The sequence below is a fragment of the Mustela nivalis genome (assembly GCF_964662115.1).
Source record: "Mustela nivalis genome assembly, chromosome: 6".
In the NCBI taxonomy this organism is placed as follows: Eukaryota; Metazoa; Chordata; class Mammalia; order Carnivora; family Mustelidae; genus Mustela; species Mustela nivalis.
In genome coordinates this window covers 73,523,531-73,547,529 of record NC_139025.1, presented here as the reverse complement: position 1 = coordinate 73,547,529, position 23,999 = coordinate 73,523,531, and the positions used below count along the sequence as shown (strand labels likewise).

Below are 23,999 nucleotides of genomic sequence, written 5' to 3'. Positions count from 1 at the left end.
ACATAATGTGGGAAAGTACTCTGTTAGAGGAAAGAAGGGATGGCCCAATAAGAGAAGGTGCTGAGCTGGCTGGAGGCTACAATTCTGAACCTGAGCTTAACTGAGAGGAACCATGAAGACATCCATGGGAGCTTTAATCATGTTCTCGTGGCTGCAGCTGAACTGTGAGTTCAGAGTATATTAGTGGATATTCTTCAGAACTCAAGACTGGCTTTACTCAGGTTTCCTCCCATTAGCGTAGAAAAAGAGCATTCTGCCTGGAATCTCTCCTCTTTTCTCTGACCTTTTCTTTCTGCACAGGGTTCAGCCAGGGAGAGAATGTGGAGCAGCATCCTTCTACCCTGAGTGTCCAGGAGGGAAGCAGCTCTGTTATCAACTGCAGTTATTCAGACAGTACCTCAAGTTACCTCCCTTGGTATAAGCAAGAACTTGGAAAAGGTCCCCAGCTCCTTATAGACATTTTTTCAAGCATGACCACAAAAGAAGACCAAAGACTCACTGTTTCATTGAATAAGACGGCCAAACATCTCTCCCTGCACATCAGAGACACCCATTCTGAAGACTCAGCTGTGTACTTCTGTGCAGCAAGCACACATTGCTTCCCAGGCACCTGCTGCCTGCACTCAAACCTGGGACTGGGGCATCCCCGTGTCCTTTAACACAGACCTTCAAGGATAGCTTTTGTGCTGTTGTTCGTCTGTAGGTGGAATCTAATATGTTAGACATTAAAAGAATGTAGTAAGACTATTAGGATGGAGATGACCCAGACTTGTTTAGAAAATTTTGGTGGATGACTGTTTTTTAATGTATTCTTGAATGGACTTAGTAATGTTTTATTTTGAAATTCAGGTATTAAAAATGTCTTTACATTTGCTATTCAGACCCCTCTCCTACAAAGAACCAGTAATACAGTCCTTATTATGGATGGGCACTTAATATTGTGTTTCATAGGTGGCATTTATTATTTTTCTGATTCTAAAACATTACATGTCAAATATAGAAATATGGAAAGTAGAAATATGAAAATGATAATTCCGTAATCAGATAATATTGCTAATATTCCCTTTAGTCTCTACTATATTTATTAGAATTACATTCACGATTTTTTCACTTTATGTATTTTGATCTGAGCATTCCCCACTTCATCAATTCTCTCCCTCAAAGGTCTTTTTTTTTTTTTTTAAGTTTTCATTTAACATTGCTTTAAAATATCTCTGTGAGGTATTTCCATTAATTGTAGTTTCATATTAATTTTGTTCATCTATATTTAGGGCAAAAGTTCATCTATATTTAAGGCAAAAGTTGACTGCCAAAAACTTCTATGTGCTTTGATCACTTTCTTCTTGTGTCATGGGTTTTCCTTTAGAGCCTAGGGATGCTATGTATTGTTTGTGTGTTTAAGGGAAATTAAGATAGGGAGAGATTTGACCATGTGTGCTTCAGATAAAACTCAGAAATCTCGTCTTGTTTATAAAATGTTGTCAGTCTCTGTTCACAATCACCCTCTCATAGAATCTAGGAGACAGAATTTTGTATTTCATTCACTGGTATATTTTCATTAAGTATCACAAACTTTTTCACATAATTAATTATAAGTAGATGTTAAAGAAAGACGGAAAGGAGAATTCTGCTACTTACTCATAGTTTTAATTTAAGCCTTATGATTGAATTAAATTGATTTGTGAAAAGAAATGTCCTTATTCTATATCTGAGTATTTGATTGTTTTTACAATATACTGTTTATTTCTACTTATATGTGTCTCTTTCCTAATAATGCTCAGTTGTTTGAAGATAATTCAATTTATTCTTGGACTTGTAGTTTTTTGTCATCATTATAATGAAACTCTTTCTTCTGAGATATATGGGAAAATTTTATATGCATGTACCAGCCACCTTACTATTACTAGTAAATTGCACAAAGGCATTTGGACTAATGGCTGATGTAAAGATAATGTGATATCAACCTCCCTGCCACGTGTTCACGTTGACTGAGTTAAACATTATTAACTACAACCATCCTTTAAAAAAAAAAAAGTTATTTCTCTAGTATCTTGAAGAAGTCAAAGGAAATAAAGAAGTTGTGTAAATATTTAATTTTCTCAATCTCCCACCCCTGCTCAAAGGAGTCTCCTTTCTAGGTCCCTTGAAGTCTTCCTAACTAACAATGGATATAATTGGCAATTGGCACAGTGGGAATGGTTTCTCTTAGCTGAGTTATGGTTGTTAGATATTTGCTAATGACTTGTTTTTACTGGGGAAGTGTTCGGATTAAATTCAGTTTAAAACAGCTGAACAGAGGAGGTTAGAACTGTAGTCCAACACGTCAATGGGCTTGATTCTTTCCCCCTTATACTGCCAACTCCTGTGCAGTAGAAGGAAGATGACTTCTGATCGGTGCCTTTCCTCCAAGCCTGATAATGGAGTCAGAAGGAAGCATGCTTCTATATTATTCATCCATTTCCTCTTAAATCAATTAGAAGCAAGACAGAGGGTGCAGTTCCTACAGGTTTGAATGCTTGATCAGACTGAGGTGAGAATTGATGCAGTGGAAGAAAACAAGTGTTTTAGCCTGAGTGTGCACTGAGTCTCAGACCCAGACACATCCCAGTTTAAACCTTCATCATGTTTGGTGTATTTGTTTCCTACATCCTGGGACAAGGTAGTGCAAACTTTTAGGACTTCTCTGGATCCTGTGAAGCCAAACTGGGTGCCAAGAGTCTCCCTTTTGTTTCCTTTCTCTAGGACGGTGCTGCACTAGCCACCTACAAAAGCTCACTGCTGTTGTCATCCTGTGTGCACTGGTGGGAGACCACAGGGTGGGATGATGTGTGGGTGAGGGACTGAGTGTTGTGTGTGCTCATGGACCACTTGTGGGGGTCTAGGCAGGCCATCTCCAGTGGGTCATGGGCAGATTCCTAATGAAGGCTGTGCCATGGTTTGGAAGGCCCATGTTGTTTTACTGCCCTCCAAGAGCCCTGGGTGCTGTTCTGCTGGGAGGACCCCACTCCCCAGTGAGCAATACAGTTCAGTATTCTGGATGGGGCTAGAAAGAGGTTCCTCTTTGGGAGAATCCTCCAGAGCTGGAGGGTCATGTGTTCACTCACATGTTCTCACGTTCCTCTATGGGGAAATCACAGACTGGAAAGTTCCTCTTGGCTCGGGACTGAGTCACATGGGCTGGGGTAATGGAGGTAAAGTGAAATTGTTTTTCATCCTCTCCTCAATGTATCCAATCTCAAATTCATTTTGTTCCACAACTGCTGTGTCTTCTTTGCGGGACTTCTTAATAGGCACTTTCTTTTAGTTTATTGTATGACTGTGAAAATTGGTGGGGGGGGGGGTTGGGGAGGGGTGGCAGAGATGGTAGAAATTTCTATTTTGCCATTTTGATATCAGCGTTGAAATTTTTATTTATTTATTTCTAATACCTCAAGTGAATTTTTAAAAGATTTTATTTATTTGAAAGAGAGTGAGACAGAGGGCGTGGGCAGGAATGGTGGGGTTGGGGGGGCAGTGGGAGAAAGAGAAGCAAATTCCTGGCTGAATAGGGATCCAGATGCACGGCTGGATCTCAGGACCCCAGGATTATGACCTGACCTCTCAGAAGACCTTTAACCAACTGAGCAACCCAGTTGCCCCTAAATTTTTTATTTGAAAATAAGTATATAGAAAATTCACATTTTTGGTGTATGTTCCTGTGAATTTTGAATTTTAATACATTGTATACATCATGTAACCATCATACAATCAGTGTACAGAATAATTTCTTTGGTCTCCAAAACCCCCTTGTGCTATTCTCTTACCTTTACACAATTCCATATTCCCCACTCCTTGCAAACATTGGTCTATTCTTATTTTTGTGTTTTAAAATGTCATAATGATGAGAGCATACAATACATGAGCTTTTGAGAACTATGTGTCTTGGTGGGAGGAAGCACATGCCACAAGCACATGCATAATCTTACCCTTTCACTACTCTCAGTGTTTCCTACCCCTGAGGTTTTGAACTTTGAAGTTATTTTCATCAGAATAAGCTCATCATTTCAAGTGTTTTGAATATCTTTAGAGACTTGATTTATAATTCTATAGAATGTATTTGGCAATTGATAAGGCAGAGATGGTGTTGAAGTTTGGGTCAACTCATAATCGAGATGAGTCACATTTTGTACACAAGTCTTATTGTACAAACTTCATCTTAAGTTTTTATCCATAGATACTTTTTCACATTGTATGAGCAATTTAATCGGTTAAAATTCACTCTAACAGTACCAATTAGGGTATGGTTATTACTTGTTTTTCCCAGGAATTCATTTGAGATAACACATCCAATGATTTTTTTTTAAGTTAATTTATCTATTTTAGAGAGAGAGCACAAGTGAGAGGAGCACAAGAAGAGGGAGAGAGAATCTCACGCGGTCTGCCTGCTGAGCATGGAGCCCAACACAGGGCTCAATCTCACAATCTTGAGATCAAGACCTGTGATGAAACCAAGAATCCAGTGCTTAACCAGCTGTGCCACCCAGGCACCCCTGCAATAATTCTTAATCTTTGTTACACTAGCAATGTCTGTACAGAGCTGAACTATAACACTAGGGTGGATATGTATTGTCTCAGGTAAAGGCTATACACGTGCAAGTTATTTTATTAGTAAAAGAACAAAGTCAAGATAATCAGAAATATGTAACATTTTACCATTAAAGTGGGAAAGTACCTATAAAAGTATAAAAATAACCTCAAAAGAAGCAAAGTATTAAAATTGGTGGTTCCAAAAATCTAGGAGAATTCTTAGATTCCATCTCTTCTAATGGCTTAGGTGGAAATCTGCTTTAAGCAATTACCTGCTTATTTCAAGGCTCTTGCTTATACACTCATCTGTGGACTATCTCTTTCTGTTGATTCTCTGGGGAACCTCAGTTTAAGATCTAATATGAGTAGCTTTTTCAATTCTTGTCAGTGAAGGATGCACAATGTCATATAATTGATAAACCTGTAAGCAAGGATTCATTTCTCATACTTTATCTGCCAAACTGGTAATAAATTGTACTTATAAGCTCATTTCATACATCTCAATGGCAATCTTTTTCTGGGATTTTGTTCAGAGCACCAAAGGTTTAGGTCATGTAATGATGATGAAATGAATGGCCACAAAGCAGTCTGTACCTGTGATGAAAGGAAGAGTGTCAAGGGTTTATTTATCTAGTTCTATAGTTTGTGAAGGTTAGAATGTGTATGGGTTGGGACATCTGAGTTATGTGGGCTACAGTGAACAGTTAAAAGTGAGACAGCCTAGGACTTTGTAAGGGGGAAACAAAGCCATGAGGGCTAAGGCTGTACCAGACCACAGTAGTTCAAGGGTAACTGTTATAGTAACTCATTTCAGTTTTAATATTCCATTTGTTGTTTCCACTTTTCCACAGGATCGGGGTGTGATAGGAGAAGAGAAGTTTCTATGTGAGTTCTAACCTTACCTAACTTTCCCAAAGAAATTTGCTCTGCCCTCTGGAGAGTAATTGAAATGGCATAGGCAGTAAACACAAAATCCAGTTGATATTTGGCTCTTGTGATTGCTGTGGTTTTCAGGCAAGAAGGTGGGCCAATCCATGTAGGAAATAAAATACTATTACCCGTCCACACTCATAGCTCATGGAGGGAATGCAACTGTGTTATATCCCTTTGGAGATACTCAAATGTTTCCTTAAGACTGTATTTCAGAGCATATTCCACATTCCAGATTTTATGGGATTTCATTGACTCCCAGAAAAGCATGATTAGTCCCATTGTCTGCCATCCTAGAAGTCTGCCACTAGTGTTTGTTTAATGTTGCAACCAGTATATTCCCAGTGTGAAGTGTTGTTTCTGGTGGATTGTAGCAAGTGTTCATTGGAGATCATTTGGATTAATTGCACCAGGCAGCTGTTCTGGCTTTGATACATCTTGTTCTCATGGATCATCAAATCAATCATTCATAGTGATTCTTTACAAAATTTAGTGCCACATTCTCTTTTTTTTTAAATTTAATTTTTATTTATTTTTTATTTGAGAGAGAGAATGAGGGAGAAAGAGAGTATAAGCAGGGGGAGAGTCAGAAGGAGTGGCAGACTCCCCGCTGAGCAGGAAGAATGAGTGGGACTCGATCCCAGGACTCCAAGATCATGACTGCGCCGAAGGCATTTGCTTAACCAACTGAGCCACCCAGGCGCTTGGTGCCAAACTTTCTGTAATTAAGATGGTATTATTGAACTGTCTCATGGTTTTGTCTTTCTGTTTTTAAAGAGATGGTTACAGGGATGCCTGGATGGCTCAATGTGTTAAGTGGCTGCCCTCGGCTCTGGTCACGATTCCCAGGGTCCTGGGATTGAGTCCCGCATTGGACTTCTTGCTCAGTGGAAAGCCTGCTTCTCTCTCTGCCTCTGCCTGCTTGTGCTTTCTCCCTCCCTCTGACAAATAAATAAGTAAAATATTTTAAAAGAGTAAATAAAAAAGAGGTGCTTACATAGACTCTTACTTGGAAATGTATATTCAGATAACTTACTCAAGCTTTTTTTCTTAGCTTCTACCTTGTCTTTTTTACTATGGGATTTGTCTTTCTACAAAACTATTTTGAATTACATGAATTCATCAAATATTCATGTATTTGCTGTGCATTTCTAATAGGATGCAGGAGATATGTGAAAGGGTTAAGAAAAGTTAGGAAGTTAAAAAACCTCATTGTTGGGTGCCTGGGTGGCTCAGTTGGTTAAGCATCTGCCTTCGGCTCAGATCATGATCCCAGGGTCCTGCATCATCAGGCACCCTGCTCAATGGAAAGTCTGGTCCTCCCTCCTCTGCTCTCTCTCTCAAAAATAAATAAAATCTTTAACACAAAAAAGGAAAGTCATCTTCTTTATAGTATTTGAAAGTTGTGACCAACATTAAAAACATATTGACCAACACTGACAACATTATTTTTTGTAAAATGAGATATAAATGAGATGTTCAGTAATTCTGCTACTTGAATTAATGTTACTTCTCCAAGGTTTGGATTTTATAAAGGGGTCTGTAGTAGTAATTTCTTGACCAGTCTGGTTTTGTCTCAGTGTTTTAACGGACTCTGGCCAACATGCACACATTTCAGTCCCTGTCCACCAGAGGGTGCAGCTTCCTACCACAATCACATTTCCTGTGTGAAATGTGGGCTTCCACTGATCATTTCTGTCATTTCAACATTTCTTCATGTGAAGAATGAAAAATATTGTTTAGGTGATGCTCCAGAGATGAAGTGTTCTCCAGGCTTCGTGACTGTGGTACTCATATTGCTTGGTAAGTAAAATGCCTATTAAAATTTGGATTCCTTTTTTCATGATGTCAGGAAAAAGTTTTAAGTATACTTTTATCTAAGAGCTTTATGCCCAAGGTGACACAGTTTTCTTTTCTTTTTCCTCAGGACAAACACATGGAGACTCAGTGACTCAGACAGAGGGCCAAGTGACCCTCTCAGAAGAGACTTCCCTGACTATAAACTGTACCTATTCAGCAACTGGGTATCCAAATCTCTTCTGGTATGTCCAGTATCCAGGAGAAGGTCTAGAGCTCCTCCTGAAAGCTGTGAGGGACAAGGAGAAGGGAAGCAACAAAGGATTTGAAGCCACCTACAACAAAGATTCCAAATCCTTCCACTTGGAGAAAGGCTCGGTGCAAGCCTCAGATTCAGCTGTGTACTACTGTGCCATGTACGACACAGTGATGGGGACTGTAGGGGGAGCTGAGCACAAACTCTGGGCAGAACAGGGGCCTAGATGCTGAGTGTCTCTGCCTGATCCACTCTGGTTCCAGCACAATCTGTTGTTTGTCCTTCAGTGTCTGGTTGATACAAAAATCATACAAATGACTAGAGCACAGGAACCAGAAGTAACATTCCCCAACCCCAGCTGTTTCTTAGTGACACTGAGACTAGCTTCCAAGAGTTCCTCAGCCAGAGCATAAGTAATTTCAAGATAAAGCCGCATAACAATGAAGTGGTCTCTTGCTCATCCTTGCAGTGAACGTCCAGCCCCACAAGTTGTTTATGGCACCCTGGTGGGTGTTGCTGTGTCTATACACTTTTAGAGACACACAGTGTGCCTGAGAAGGTGGCCTCTGCCCAGTGTCTTCCTGACAAAGTGTGGCAGGAGAGGTGATGGGAGAGCTTCAGCTCCAAACCAGGTTTTAGTAGAGAAAGAAGGGAAGGGAACAAAGGAGGAAAAACACGTGTACCTGAGCAAGGAAAAGAGAGACCAGGGACCTCTGCCCTGCTTTCTTTTCTAGTAAATCAGCCGGGGGGTGGGGTACAAGCTGATATTCAACATGAAGGGGTAGGGAGCAGAAACAGAATGGAGGATGTGGCTCACGTCCTGACCAGTTAAATAGATCAGCTGGCTTTCTGACAGTAAGAGCTCAAGAGAGATTGTTCTCAGTGCCCAGAAAATACAGTGAGAGAAAATGCTCTTGCACTGAGGTCTCCTAAAAATATCGATAGTTAGGTGATACTGGGAGGAAACTCCTATAGATTTCCCTAACTCCTGTTTTGCAACCTCTCACAGAGAGCCACAAGTCATGGGACTGGGAGAACGTCTGGGAGTCAGTGCAGTTCAGTAAGAATCATGACAAAAGCAATGTCTGTGTTGCAGTGCAAGACTTTGTTAATATTGTTGCAATCTTCTTTAATTATTATCTACTTATCTGAAGGTTTTATGAATGAGCTATGATCAAAATATTGATACATTCACTATTATGTTACTTATATATTCTTCATTTAAAATATTTTTATTTAATTGGTTTAAAATGTAATTTTTATTTTGCAACCTGTATAAATATAAATGCATGTAAAAATATAGTTTAAACAATTTGAAAGGTATTTAATAAGTGTTTTCTCAGACATTTGGATAAACACAGTAGACTAGGGGTGCCTGGCTGGCTCTGTGGATAGAGCTGGGACTCTGAGTCTGAAGGTTTTAGTTTGAGCCCATGTTGAGTGTAAAGATTATGTAAAGGTAAAATCTCTAAAAAAAAAAAAAAAAAACCATTGGTAGATTAATAATATATATATTTATCTCTTGATTTCTCTAATGCTCTTTTTTTGTTGTTTTTGTTTTGTTTTTGTTTTTGTTTTTTTTACCATTTGTAAAATTTTTATAAACATATAATATATTTTTATCCCCAGGGGTACAGGTCTGTGAATCGCCAGGTTTACACATTTCACAGCACTCCCCATAGCACATACCCTCCCCAATGTCCATAACCCCACCCCCCTTTCTCAACCCCCCTCCCCCCAGCAACCCTCAGTTTGTTTTGTGAGATTAAGAGTCACTTATGGTTTGTCTCCCTCCTAATCCCATCTTGTTTCATTTATTCTCCTCCTACCCCCTTAACCCCCCATGTTGCTTCTCCACTTCCTCATATCAGGGAGATCATATGATAGTTGTCTTTCTCCAACTGACTTATTTCGCTGAGCATGATACCCTCTAGTTCTATCCACGTCGTCGCAAATGGCAAGATTTCATTTCTTTTGATAGCTGCATAGTATTCCATTGTGTATATATACCACATCTTCTTGATCCATTCATCTGTTGATGAACATCTAGGTTCTTTCCATAGTTTGGCTATTGTGGACATTGCTGCTATAAACATTCGGGTGCATGTGCCCCTTCAGATCACTACGTTTGTATCTTTAGGGTAAATACCCAGTAGTGCAATTGCTGGGTCATAGGGTAGTTCTATTTTCAACATCTTGAGGAACGTCCATGCTGTTTTCCAGAGTGGTTGCACCAGCTTGCATTCCCACCAACAGTGTAGGAGGGTTCCTCTTTCTCTGCATCCTCACCAGCATTTGTCATTTCCTGACTTCTTAATTTTAGCCATTCTGATTGGTGTGAGGTGATATCTCATTGTCGTTTTGATTTGTATTTCCCTGATGCCAAGTGATGTGGAGTACTTCAGTGCTCTTTTTTTTAAGGATTTTATTTTTTTGAGAAAGAGCGTGCATGAGCACAAGCAGTGGGGGAGGGCAAAAAGAGAGGGAGAAACTTCCCACTTAGCAGGGAGCAGGAGGCATGGTTCAATCCCAGGACACTGAGACCATATCCTGAGTTGAACTCAGAAGCTTAACTGACCGAGCCACCCAGGCACCTCTTTAATACTCTTTAAAATTTTTAGTAAAGACATCCCAAAGGGCAGAAAGCCATAGACACAAATAGAAATATGAGAAAAGCTATTATCAGACAGTGACATCAACCAATTTTAGGAAATAAGATATATATGGAGAAAGGGAAACTGGCATGAAAGACTAGATAAGAAGAAACCTGGGCCTACTGTGGAAGCACCTCAGTATGTGTTGTGCCCTCTGGAAAGGGTCAGAGAAAAGAAGCACCACATGTTTTTAGATAATTGAGGAAGATGGCATTTCCCATGTTGGTACATGTGTGTGCACGGATGTGGTTGTGTGCACGTGTGTTGAGGGTATTGGAGGAGAGAAGGTATATAAGAAGGTTGAGTGGTCACACTGGGTGCTCAGAACTGAGCATACAAAACATGGGAGGTTACTGTGTTCAAATGAGGTAAGGGAAAAAAATAAATTCAAAGGATTGATAACCTAATGACCAAATTCTGGTGTCTATTCTGGCCTTTCTGATCAGAGCTGAGCTGTGGAAACTAAACAGTGAGGAGAAGACCTCCGTGACAGGATCTATTGCCTGAGGGCAGCAGCCTGAACTCTTCAGCAAGAGTGATTAGATATTTCTGCTTTTGGCTCCAACATAGGCATCTGAACAGACATGAGTAGTGAGGAGGAACACTGATATAACAATAGGTACATTGAAAGAGCTACAGTGAATGTCTAAACACTGCCTTCTTATAAAGTGATTTATCTCTACCTTGGGTGAAATCATGTAGTGTAGACATACAAGATTCTTACATTTTTTCATCATGATTCTTACATTTTCATTGCTTCCATAATTCATTATATGTAGTATTTAAAAATTATGGAATGCTTCATGAATTTGCATGTCATTCTTGCACACAGGCCATGCTAATTTTCTATGTATCATTCTAATTTTAGTATATGTGCTCCCAAAGTGAGCCTTATCTGTCATGTTTTCAATAAGTGCCACCCACCCACTTTATCGCAGATGTGATGAATGAACATCAGTTAGTTAAACCATCAATCCTCAAATCCTCATTTCAATATAAATTTTACTCGTGTCTATTTTCAAATGTAAGGTTTTCAATTAAAGTTGCTTAATACAAAAGAATTTTGGGTAATGAGACTCTCACTGGGACATAGAGAAGTGTAACATGACCCACGCACTTGCTATACCAGGAAGCCCCTATTTCCTGTTCTGGGGCCACAGCAGCACATAACCAGCAATCCTTCCCTCACCCTGTCAGGATCCCCTCACAGTGCTGAGCCCTGAAGCTGAAGAGGAAGAAGACATTTTCCCTCTTGTGGGAAAACTCAAACATGTTGCTCTCCAACCTTCTCAAGGTGGTCATGACTTCCGTGTGGCTAGGTAAGAATGGTCCCTGTAGGAACGTGTCTTCTCTATGACCTAAAATCAGGAGAGATAGGCAGGATCTGGCAGGAACCTTGGGAAGGAGGGATAACAGTGTGTAAAATAGAAGTTCTTTGTGCCACATCACGTATTCCAGAAGTCTCTGATTCTGTGTTTGTTTGTTGTTATTGTTTTTTTCTTCAGGATCCAGTATTGCCCAGAAGATAACTCAAGCCCAACCAGCAATGTTAGTGCAGGAGATGGGGACTGTCATTCTGGAATGCACATATAACACCAATGAACCAAGTTATAGTCTTTTATGGTACAAGCAGCTCAGCAGTGGGGCAATGGTTTTCCTTATTCGTCAGGATTCTTACAACCAGCAAAATGCCACCGAAGGTCGCTACTCACTGAATTTTCAGAAGACAGGAAATTTCATCCAACTTGTCATCTCAGCTTCACAGCTGGAGGACTCTGCGGTGTATTTCTGTGCACTGTGGGAGCCCACAGTGAGGGGAGTGATGGAGGGAGGTATACACAAACCCCAGGGCTCTTGTTGATGCTTCCCCTGTGTTGGGCCCAAGGCAGGGGGAAATTGTCATCCCAGACAGGAAGTGGCACAGGTACAGGAGTAGAGGGAGAAATTCACTCTAAGAAAATACCACTCTGGATAAGAGTTATCTGCATCAAACACTTCCTAATCCCTGAAAATTTGTGTTGAAATTGTTTTTTGAAGACTAGTCATGAAAAATAATTTTATTTAGCTAGATTTAGCTAGAAGAATTGGCTAAGGAAATTTAGAAACATTTGACTCAAAAATCAGTAATAATGTGTGCAAATTGTTGGATTTTTCAGTACATATTTACTTGTTCAGTACATATTTATTGAGTATATATTATGTTACAGGCATCTCTTGAATAAGAAAGGTCGTGAATGTTTCTGTGATTTTCCTTTTTTGTTTTATATCCTGATATTTTATGCCATTTAATGATTTAGTTTAAAATTAGGTTTGTTTGCCATGAGTTATCGTATTCACATTTAGTTTCTAATGAGCCTGCTCTGTAAGGTAGTTTGTACTAGTGTTCATTCCATCTTACTAACACCTCTAGCATAGATGTGCTCAGTTTGCATAATGGAGGTTTAGTGCATCTCCCCAGATTGATCCACAAATGATCATAATTAGGGACTCTTAGGAGGACACAGTGAAGGAGCAGAGTGTGAATTTTCCCCTTTATCTGTTCCTGCCCTTCACTTCAACACTTCTTCAAAAGTACTTCTTGTCAACATGTGGCTCAGTTTGCACACCTCTGAGCCCTCCTTGTTTGAACAGTGCTCTACTCTCCAAAATCCTCATTCTCTCCATTATCCTCCTTATATCTCTAACCCTATTTGCCCAGTGCCTTAAAATTCAGATGGTAATGCATCCATTACCATCTGAATAATTAGTTGTACATTCTAACACCCTCTTATATTTGCTATAAAGGCAGATGAGTAAACTAGAAATCTTAACTAGAATCTCTTCAAATGTTTTTAATTGCAAACTTTTATGATTTTAACATATATTTTTACCATTTAAAAAAATTTTGAGTGTACATTTCAGTGGTATTAAATACATTTACATTGTTGTTCAACTAGCAATACCATCCATTTCCAGAGTTCTTTCCTCTTGAAAAATTAAATATTTGCACTCATTAAACAATCACTCTCCATTACTTCATTCCTCCAGTCCTTGAGAACTATCATTCTGCTTTTTCTTTCCATGAGTTTGACTACTTTAAGTACCTCATAGAAGTGGAATTATGCAGTCAAATGCCCTACCACTGAGCTGTACCCCCTCTAGAAGTGGAATTATGCAATGCTGGTAATTTTGTGACATTTTATTTGATATAATGTCTCAACATTCACCTCTGTTGCAGTGTGTGTGAGGATTTCTTTCCATTTTAAGGTTGAATAATATTCCAGTGTATGTACATAGCACATTTTGTTTATGTACATCTATTTGTGGATGGACTTTAAGGTTGTGTCCACCTTTTGGTAGAAATAGGAGTCCATAAACATTTCGATATTGTGGGTATATAGCCAAATTCTTGCCATTTTTGAGTAGAATCTTAAAGTTGAATGTGGAGGTGTTCTTAGAAAATATATTGTAAGCCCTAAGGAGCGACTGTGGAAGCAGCTGAAATGTCAACGGCATTCCAGCTCTCGAAATATTGAAGGCAATAGTCCAGTAGGAGTAGGATAAGATCCCCAGGGGCAGAGCATAAGTTAGGAGGTATGAAAGAATTCCACCCTCAGCCCCCCCTTTCTGCACCTGGCGATTGCTAGCCCAAACATTCGGCTCCTCCCTTACCCCATGACTGACTGGCTGTGTTCCTACTTGTAGGGGGGAGTACAAACCTGCTTCAAGTATCTGCCATCCCATTTTAATCCTTTCCCATGTTTTGAGGAGTCTTTTTTTTTTTTTAATTAAATGGAATACTATGCAGCCATCAAAAGAAATGAAATCTTGCCATTTGCGACAACATGGATGGAACTAGAGTGCATCATGCTTAGCGAAATAAGTCAAGCAGAGAAAGACAACTATCATATGATCTCCCTGATATGAGGAAGTGGTGATGCAACATGGGGGCTTAAGTGGGTAGGAGAAGAATCAATGAAACAAGATGGGATTGGGAGGGAGACAAACCATAAGTGACTCTTAATCTCACAAAACAAACTGAGGGTTGCTGGGGGGGGGGGTTGGGAGAAGGGGGTGGGGTTATGGACATTGGGGAGGGTATGTGCTTTGGTGAGTGCTGTGAAGTGTGTAAACCTGGCGATTCACAGACCTGTACCCCTGGGGATAAAAATATATGTTTATAAAAAATAAAAATTAAAAACAAAACAAACAAACAAACAAAAGCTATGTGCAGGATTCAGCTGCTGCTGCTCTCCCTTGCAAAGGCAGTGCTGCATGACTTCTCAGACTGGTGTCTGAGAACTTTATTTCAGTGCATGATGACAGTTGAACTTCTGGATTATAAGGCCATTCTATTTCACAATTTTTCAGAAACTTTTATACTTATTAATCAGAACAACAATGTTCTAGACTGCCTTATCACAAACAAGTTTCAAGGAACAGAGAAAGAGAGTGATCACTAGTCATGAATGGAGCTCTAGTGTATCAGTGACTCACAAAACCCTAAAAGAGTTTGTCAATCTTGCTTCAGGGCATTGCTTAAATCAGGTGTCTAATATTTGGTCTGGATGGAATGGTGAAGCCACTAGCCACTGGTTAGTTCCTGAATATAAGTTTGGGTACCCATTGTTCTATGTTTTCTTTCCTCTTTTGGTGAAAGAGTTAAACTTGTCATTATTTAATTCTTCTTTATTAGTTTCATTTGCATAAATAAAGATCCTGCTAAGGTGTGACTTAAAATATTTCAAAGGCTGGGAAGAAGTCATTTTACTACCATATAGTCTCTCTCTCAATTTTTCTCTGATGACAATCAAAGTAGCAAAAACAGGGAACAGGTTTTTGCTATCATTGAGCTCTGTGTTCTAAACTATTAGCTCTGTCATGAAACTTCCTGATCATTTTGAGCTTTGTTTCATTATTTATAAAATGGAAAAGTGATATCTTTTTAAATATTTTGTTGTGACAAATTTGACAGCTATGTATCCAAAGACTTTGACAAATAACTTTGATGAGCAATTTAGGAGGGATCTTGACAAAGTCCTGATCTGAACCTGAGAGAAAGTCCCAGTGAATTAGATAGAATGGAAGGGAATCCTCACCTTTAAAAAGGGCTCCACAAAAAGTTTGCATCAAATGTCATACTTGATGGTGAAAGCTTAAATGTTTCTCCTTAATTTGGGATGTAAGGAAAGAATTTTCATTTTCACTTATCTCTAATATTGAAGTAGATGTTCCAGCCAATGCAATAAGACACGTGGAAGAAACAAGAGCCATACAGTTTGGAAAGGAAGACGTGAACGTGTCTTTATTAATAGGCAGCATAATTGTCTGAGCAGAAAATGCAAGGGACTCTACAAAATAGCTACTAGAACAAATTGGTTTCCGAAGCCAATTGTATACGTACCATATGACCCAGCCATTGTACGCCCATATATGGAGCAAGAAAAATGAAAGCATATGTCTATAAAAAAGTCTTATACACATATATTCACAGCAACTGTATTTGTAAGAGCCCCTCTGGGACTAATGGGATATGGTCAACAACAGGTGAATAGACAAATTGTTTTTTACGCACATGATGGGATACACCACAGCAACAGAAAGAAACAAACTCTTGATAATTATGATCAATGAAAAAATATATCAAAATAATTATGTTGAAAAGAAGCCATACAGAAGAGTACAATACAGAATTTCTACAAAATTAAAAATATGCAGACAAATTCATGCAGAAATATTACCTAGAAATGGCGGGGGGAGTGTTGAGAGAAAGATTACAAAGAGACATGAGGGAACAGTTGGGGTGATGCATATGTTCATTATCTCAACTGTGTTGAGGGCCTCATATGTCAAATCTTATAGAATTGTTCACTTCAAATTGGCACAGTTTATTTTTTTTTACAAAAATTACCCATTATTAAAGCCATTAAACATCCAAATTTACTAGGCATATCTTCCCTCAATGCTGTACAATTCTTTTGTGTGAACCAAAAGGCAAAATAGTTCTCTTGTACATTTTCAGTGGCCTAGAAATACTTTTTTTTACTAGGAGTTATAGGTAATGACTTTCCGCAACCATGTGCTAGACTGCTTATTTTCAATCCAGCATCATTCCAACTTATTTGGTATTCTATCTACATGTCTGAATACAAGTTTGCAGCTACTTGTCCCAAATTTCTTTTTAACATAGATTTTAGGCAGTTTCTGATAATGTGATTAGAAGGTGGAAGGGAAGAGAAGGAACATGTGAACCCAAGAAATATCCAGACCTGAATTTCTTATTTCACTCTGCATCTGGAAAACTTCCCATGTTAGCTCTGGACTCATGAAGTTCTTTGATCTGATTGTGTGGAGAGTAGCGTCTAGGAAACAGCTTGAACTAAGCTTCCATCTCTGTTTCTAGAGATAAATGTTTATAGGGCTTTACAGAAGATGTGTTCCTTTCCAGAACTTTATGCTGATAATTCAGATTTCTTAGCTCATGAGGAAAATTTTTTTGATTAGCATTTGGCAACAGAATGTGGTAGATAGGTGGTAATAGAATGCATCCTTGAGGCTAAAACCTGTTAAGGGTATACAGCGTTAGTGAGCCCCTGGGTGGCTCAGTCAGTTAAGCATCTGCCTTTGGGTCAGGTCATGATCTGAGTCCTGGGATGGAGCCCCATGTTGGGAATCCCTGCTCAGCAGAGAGTCTGCTTATCCCTCTGCCCCACTCCCCCTGCTGGCTTGTGCTCTCTCTCTCTCTCAAATAAATAAATCAAATATTTTTTCTTTAAAAAAAGGAGTATAACATTAGTATTTGTTACCTGATTCACATACACTATTCATCTCATGCTAGAGTCAACGAAACTGTGAGAGTATAAGATAAGAATCTCAGATCAGTCAATTAAGCATCCAGCCCTTGGTTTGGCTCAAGTAGTTATCTCAGTTTTGTGAGGTTGATCCTCATGTTAGACTCTGTGCTCAGCCTGGGGAGTGTTTTCCCTCTCCCTCCGCCCCTCTGCCCATCCCTTGCTCTCATACTCTCAAACATAAAAAAAAATAAATCTTAAAAAAAAGAAGAATCTCGCATCATTCTATAGGTATTTGACAACGTCATTTGTGATCTCTCTTCTGAATACAATTGATATTTTCCATTTGTTTATGATTCTGAAAATAAATATTTGACTATTAAAATGGTTACCTATAAAATAGTGTGACTTTTATTCTGAAAAACATATATTAAAAAGATAGTATTCCTTAAATTGCTAATTTTTATGACCAAGTAATACAGTGTTTCAGGTAAAGGGCGTTTGTTCATTTTTTTAAATTTAACATATATTTAGGGAGTGCTTAAAAAAAAATGATAGTCACTGTTCTAAATATTGGAGCACAGTGCCAAAACAAAACAGACACAAACGAATACAGAATCACTCAGCAAAGACTTGACTTCTAATTACTTTTTCCATACTCAACTCAAACCCCATTTCTGGCAGTCAGTGGGTTTGGGGCTGGTCCACATGGACCCATGAGTATATGAAGTACTATAGTAAGATGCTTTAAGAAGTTTGTTACCCTCCCAGCTACAGAGATTCTCTGGGATGCTGTGTTAAAGAATTTCCATATCAGGCAGTGTCCTAAGAACAAAACAGACCTGAGAGGTCAGGATTGCTATTGTTCAGACTTCCAAGGGCCACTTGAAGACTGACATGTGCCTCATCAAGTCAGGGATGAAACAGATGTCTGACTTGGGGAGGATTCTGGCCAACATGCACACATTTCAGTCCCTGTCCACCAGAGGGTGCAGCTTCCTACCACAATCACATTTCCTGTGTGAAATGTGGGCTTCCACTGATCATTTCTCTGTCACTCCAACATTTCTTCATGGTAAGAATGAAGAACATTATTTAGGTGACACTCCAGAGATGAAGTGTTCTCCAGGCTTCGTGACTGTGGTACTCTTAATGCTTGGTAAGTAAAATGTCTCCTAAAATTTGGGATTCTTTCTTCCATTGTGTCAGCAAATTGTTTAACTGTCATTTCTCCAAGAGCTTTATGCACAAGGTGACACAATTCTCTTTTCTTTTTCCTCAGGACAAACACATGGAGAGTCGGTGACTCAGACACAGGGCCAAGTGACCCTCTCAGAAGAGGCTTCCCTGACCATAAACTGTACTTTTTCAACATCATGGTCCCCCACTCTTTTCTGGTATGTCCAGTATCCAGGAGAAGGTCTAGAGCTCCTCCTGAAAGCCTTGAGGGACAAGGAGAAGGGAAGCAACAAAGGATTTGAAGCCACCTACAACAAAGATTCCAAATCCTTCCACTTGGAGAAAGGCTCAGTGCAAGCCTCAGATGCAGCTGTGTACTACTGTGCCATGTATGACACAGTGACGGGGACTGTAGGGGGAGCTGAGCACAAACTCTGAGCAGAACAGGGGCCTAGATGCTGAGCGTCTCTGACTGGTCCATTCTGGTTTCAGCAGAGTCTGTGGTTGTTTGTCCCTCAGTGTGTGGTTGGAACAAAAATCATACAAACAACTAGAGCACAGGAACCAGAAGTAACATTCCCCAACCCCAGCTGTTCCTTAGTGACATTGAGAACAGCTTGAGGCCAAGAGTTCCTCAGCCAGAGCATAAGTAATTTCAAGGTAGAATCACATAACAATGAAGTGGTCTCTTGCTCATCCCTGCAGTGAACATCCAGCCCCACAAGTTGTTCAGGGCACCCTGGTGGGTGTTGCTGTGTCTATGACACTTTTAGAGACACACAATGTGCCTGAGAAGGTGGCCTCTGCCCAGTGTCTTCCTGACAGAGTGTGGCAGGAGAGGTGATGGGAGAGCTTCAGCCCCATACCGGGTTTTAGTAGAGAAAGAAGGGAAGGGAACAAAGGAGGAAAAACACGTGTACCTGAGCAAGGAAAAGAGAGACCAGGAACCTCTGCCCTGCTTTCTTTTCTAGTAAATCAGGTGGGATACACAGGCTGATATTCAACATGAAGGGGTAGGTTTGAAACAGAATTGAGGAGTTGGCTCATATCTAAATCACCCATTGTGTCCTTCCTTTTATTCTCGGCAAGTACATGGATCATTAACCTTCTAACAAGTAGGCCTTGAGTGAAGTGGTTTTTCAGTGCCAAGGAAAGTTGCACCATACATACTCGTCTCTATACCCCTGAAGCCCTGTTAAAAAAGTGGTAAGGAAATTATAAAGAGAACAGACAAAAAATGACAGTGGACAGTGATGTTAGAAAAACTTTAGAGGGTGAGGTGTATGCAAACTTGCTCAGCAGACCAAATAAAAAAGAAACCAAGGAGAAATTAGGAGAGAAGCATCTCAATGTATGGTGTATCCTTGGAATGGGTTAGGAATAGGAGGCATCAATTACATTTTAATAATTATGGCAAGTACTCTGTGTGTGTGTGTGTGTATGTGTGTGTGTGTGTGTGTGTGTGTGTGTGTTGGGGACATTTGGAAGATCTTAGGAGGACTGAAGAGAAAATATGTGAGTAATAGACAACCCAGGCTATTTACAGAGCCTATATAATAAGCAGTGATCACTTTTCAAACCCTGCAAAAGATGGAAGGTAGTCATTAAGAACTGAATAACTGCGCATAAAAAGTCCAAAGGTCAAGGAGCACCTGGGTGGTTCAGTCAGATGAGCCTCTGCCTTTGGCGCAGGTTATGATCTCAGGGTCCTGGGATGGAAGCAGGTATGGGGCTCCCTGCTCGTCGGGGAGCCGGCTTCTCCCTTTCCCTCTGCCCTTCCCCCTGCTCATGCTCCTGCACTTGGGTATGCATGTTCTGTCTCTCTCAAATAAATAAATAAAATCTTTAAAAAATGAGAAAGGCAAAATAATTAAAACAGAAAAATATGATGATTAATTATTCACTTCAGAGAAAATAAAATACTACTCAGGAAAGGCACATACTCATAACAGTCCATATGTTTCAACCAAATTGTCTTCTAGATAAGTTTTAGTAATATGTACTGCTAATAATGGTGATTGGGCAGAAAACATATTACACCTTGTGTATTACTGAGATTTTCAACTTTTGTTTGTCAGTTAGGCTTCCCTTATTACTAATAGTTTCTTTAATTTATGTATGTGATGGAGTTTCATCTCGTGTATTTAAAAGCTGTTTACATTTTTTCTGTACAAATTGTCCACATATATATCTGCCTATTTCCGGTTATGTTACTGTCTTTTAAATAAACATATTTTAAGGAACATTGTCTGTGTTAAGAAAATTGTAATATGACTGTCATATATATGTGCCTTTTTAAAAATGTCTATTATTATCCTCTTGACTTTCCAGGGTTTTCTTGCTACCCAGAATTTTTAAAAATAGTATATAGTACTTGGTACACTAAAAAAAAGAATATTAAGCTACCTGATTATTTTTTACATCCATTACTTATCTTTTTTCATAGGTAAATTCATCTCTCAGAGAATTAGCATATGATTCCCCAGTAAAGACAAAATGTCAATTTTCTTTAGCATATCAACTGTATAAAATAATAATAAAATTATTCTTAAAATCCCCTGAAAATAGTAAATAGTAAATTTAATGAATTTTTAATGGAGTCTGAGTCATTGCATGCTGCTTAATAATCCTCAGCACTCTAAAATGTAACTTTTTTTCCTTTTTTTAAAAATTAACTTATAATGTATTTTTAGCCCCAGGGGTACAGGTCTGTGAATCGCCAGGTTTACACACTTCACAGCACTCACCATAGCACATACCCTCCCCAATGTCCATAACCCAACCACCCTCTCCCTCCCCCATGCCACCCTCAGCAACCGACAGTTTGTTTCCTGAGATCAAGAGTCTCTTATGGTTTATCTCCCTCCCTATCCCATCTTGTTTCATAAAATGGTAACATTTTATCTCATTTTTTCTTTAGTTTCTCCCAAATTATTTTTATTTTTAAATCTCTCACTTGGATGTGTGAGTATAAGATGTAAGCTTGAGGTTCAAGGCTTTCTCTTTCCCTTAATTTTGTTTGTTTAGTTTGAAGCAACTAACCAGGCTCAACATCCACTCTTGAATGACTAATTATTCTTCATTGATATTAAATGTTCTCTTTGGGGTTTTTTCCACTTATAAATTTTTCCTTATTAAGGTTTTCAACATAGCCACGGTGTTTTCATCCAAAATTATACTTGAATATTTTGGTGCTTCCAATAGCTTACTGAATATGTAAAGAATATATATGTCCATTCAGCCTGGAGCCCATTCTAGAACTTAATACAGAGAAGATGTTGTGAATGGAAGCAATGCCATTAGAGAAGGAGGGAGAGGTAAACCCAGCCCATGACTTGACAAGATGTGTAGTGAGAGATCCTTTCAGGCCATGTGAACCAATCACTGGTTCTTCTGACTCTGCCAGTCATTTTGGATTGAAAAGACCCAAAGTACCTGATGCTATGCTCACAAGCGATTCACCCAAGAATGGAAGTAGACAGCCAAGTTTGAAGAATAAGTACAACTTTGTAGCTCTTGTGTCCTTCTTTAAGCAGAGGAATTAAATAACCAAGACTTGGTTTTGGAGTTCAGAAGAATCCCAGCTACTTGAAATGCTTTGAAAGCTGATGCTGCCTCAGTGTTTTGGATCCTGTTACTGTTTTGCAGGAAATTTCCTAACTTTTCTTCTATTACTGTATATGCTTCTTGATGAAGTTTATGAAAATCCATTGTAGTAACAATCATTGCCTCTCTTGAGGGTGCTGTTCAAAGTACATTTTATTTCAAACAGAGTGCGTTTATTTTCAGCAGAATGAGTATGGAATGTTCTATTGTCTGAGACTCTTTCTTTCTTCCTCTATCCTCTCCTCTCTTTCCTCAGCTTTCTCCCTCCCGAGTTTGTTGGACCGATTCTGTGTTTTAGTTCTTCCTTGAAGTGAGTTTCTCTGAGGGATCAACCATTTCTTGGGGCTACAATATCTTCACCATCGATACTTTTTATTAAAAATCATTTTACTGTGAAATCCAACAAATTTCACAAAAGTAGACAACACAAACACACCATCTGTATTACTTAGGGGTATACAAATTTAAGACTGATTTTTTTGAATATGAAATTTCTTCATTAATTTTTAAAATTACTTTCTGTATTAGGGTTCTCCAGAGAGACAGAATCAATAATATCAACAGAGTGTGTGTGTGAGGCTGTGTGTGTAAAGAGAGAGACAGACACAGGGAGACAGAGATTTTAGGAATTGGTTCATGTGATTGTGGAGACTGGCAAGTCCAATTCTATAGGGCAGGTGGGCAGGCTAGAGACCCAGGGAAGAGTTGATGTTGTAGCTTGTGTCCAAAAGCAGTCTGGAGGCAGAATTCCTTCTACCTCCAGGACCTCTCATTTTTTTCATAAGATCTTCAACTGGTAGGATGAGACCCACTCATGTTATAGAGAGTAATCTGCCTTACTCAGTCTATTGACTTAAATATTAATCTCATCTAGAAAATATCTTCACGGGTGCCTTGGTGTCTCAGCTGGTAAAACATACTGTCTCAGTTGGTTAAACATATGACTCTTGCTTTCAGCTCCGGTCATGATCTCGAGGTCGTGGGATGGAGCACCATGTGGTGTGGAGCCTGCTTGGGATTCTCTTTCTCCCTCTCCTTCTGCCTACAGCTCTTGAAAGAGAACAAAACAAAACAAAAATGAAAAAACATTCATAGTGACTTCTAAACTGATGTTGGAAAATATCTGCATGACCTAGTCAAGTAGACACATGAAATTAACCATCACACCTTCTTTACCTCCAATAATTCTATATCTAAAGCCTAGTTTGTTTTCTATGCATTCAGTATGCCAAGCTTTTTTTTTTTAATAAGGGTTTGCATGGTCTATTTCTTTCCATCTTTTGCATTCAGCCACTGTGTGTACTATATCTCAAACTTGCAATGAAACCTCATATATATACACCCTCAACTATTCATTGAAAAAAATAGAAGCAATAAGAAGAGAATTTTCACAAGCTTCTAAACTTACAATTTACCAGTATCTATGCTCAAATATTCTGCCTTTCCTCTTACTAGATTGTAATTCCATGAGAGCAGAGTCTTTGCTTATTCTCAACATGTACAAGCATACCTGACTAACAGTAGGTCTACAAAAAAATTGTTGAATTACAAATGAGTAATAAAAAATACCACCATCAGTACTAGAGCAAAAAATTATCATTAATTCATTCAAGGAAACCTTGTTATGTTCCCATTGTTACAAACTGACGGTATAGTAGAGAATAGAACAGATATCCTAAGGAGTTTATATTTTAGTTAAGGGAATAAACTATTCCCGGCTGTAGGCACTTTATATGCATTTTCTGTTTTGTTTAAAAATTTTTCCAGCTTTTCTGATGTAAAGTTGCCTATATATAGGCATATATATTGTCTAAATTGTCTAAATATAGACAATAAAATTTTCTAAATTGTCCAAATATAGACAATAAAAATTGTCTATATTTAGGGTGTCCCACATAATCTTTTGATGTATGTATACATTATGAAAGGATTACCACAACAAAGCTAATTAACATATCCACTATCTCACATAGTTACGTGTGTGTGTGTGTGTGTGTGATAAGAACACGTACGGTCTGTCTATTTTCTTAGCGAATTCCAAGTATGCAGTGCTATTAACTATACCCTAACTAATATCCTAATATCTTAGATATTAGGTCTTCAGAAATTTCTCACCTGGCATGACTGAACCTTTATTTCATCCTTTGACATACATCTCCCCATTTTTCCCCACACCCAAACCACCTTAACACCACCATTCTACTCTCTATTGCTGTGAGTTTAACTTTTTAAGATTCCTCA

General features: G+C 38.9%; 2 long non-coding RNA genes across 2 annotated transcripts in view; one reads left to right on the top strand and one right to left on the bottom strand.

The window, feature by feature from the left end:
• Positions 1–23,999, bottom strand: part of LOC309866788 — a 489,301-nt gene that overhangs the window by 37,811 nt on the left and 427,491 nt on the right. The window lies entirely within an intron of this gene.
• LOC309866782 lies at positions 8,233–14,189 on the top strand. Its single transcript, XR_014312798.1, has 3 exons — positions 8,233–8,609; positions 11,401–11,522; positions 11,709–14,189. It is a non-coding gene; the product is annotated as an uncharacterized lncRNA (long non-coding RNA).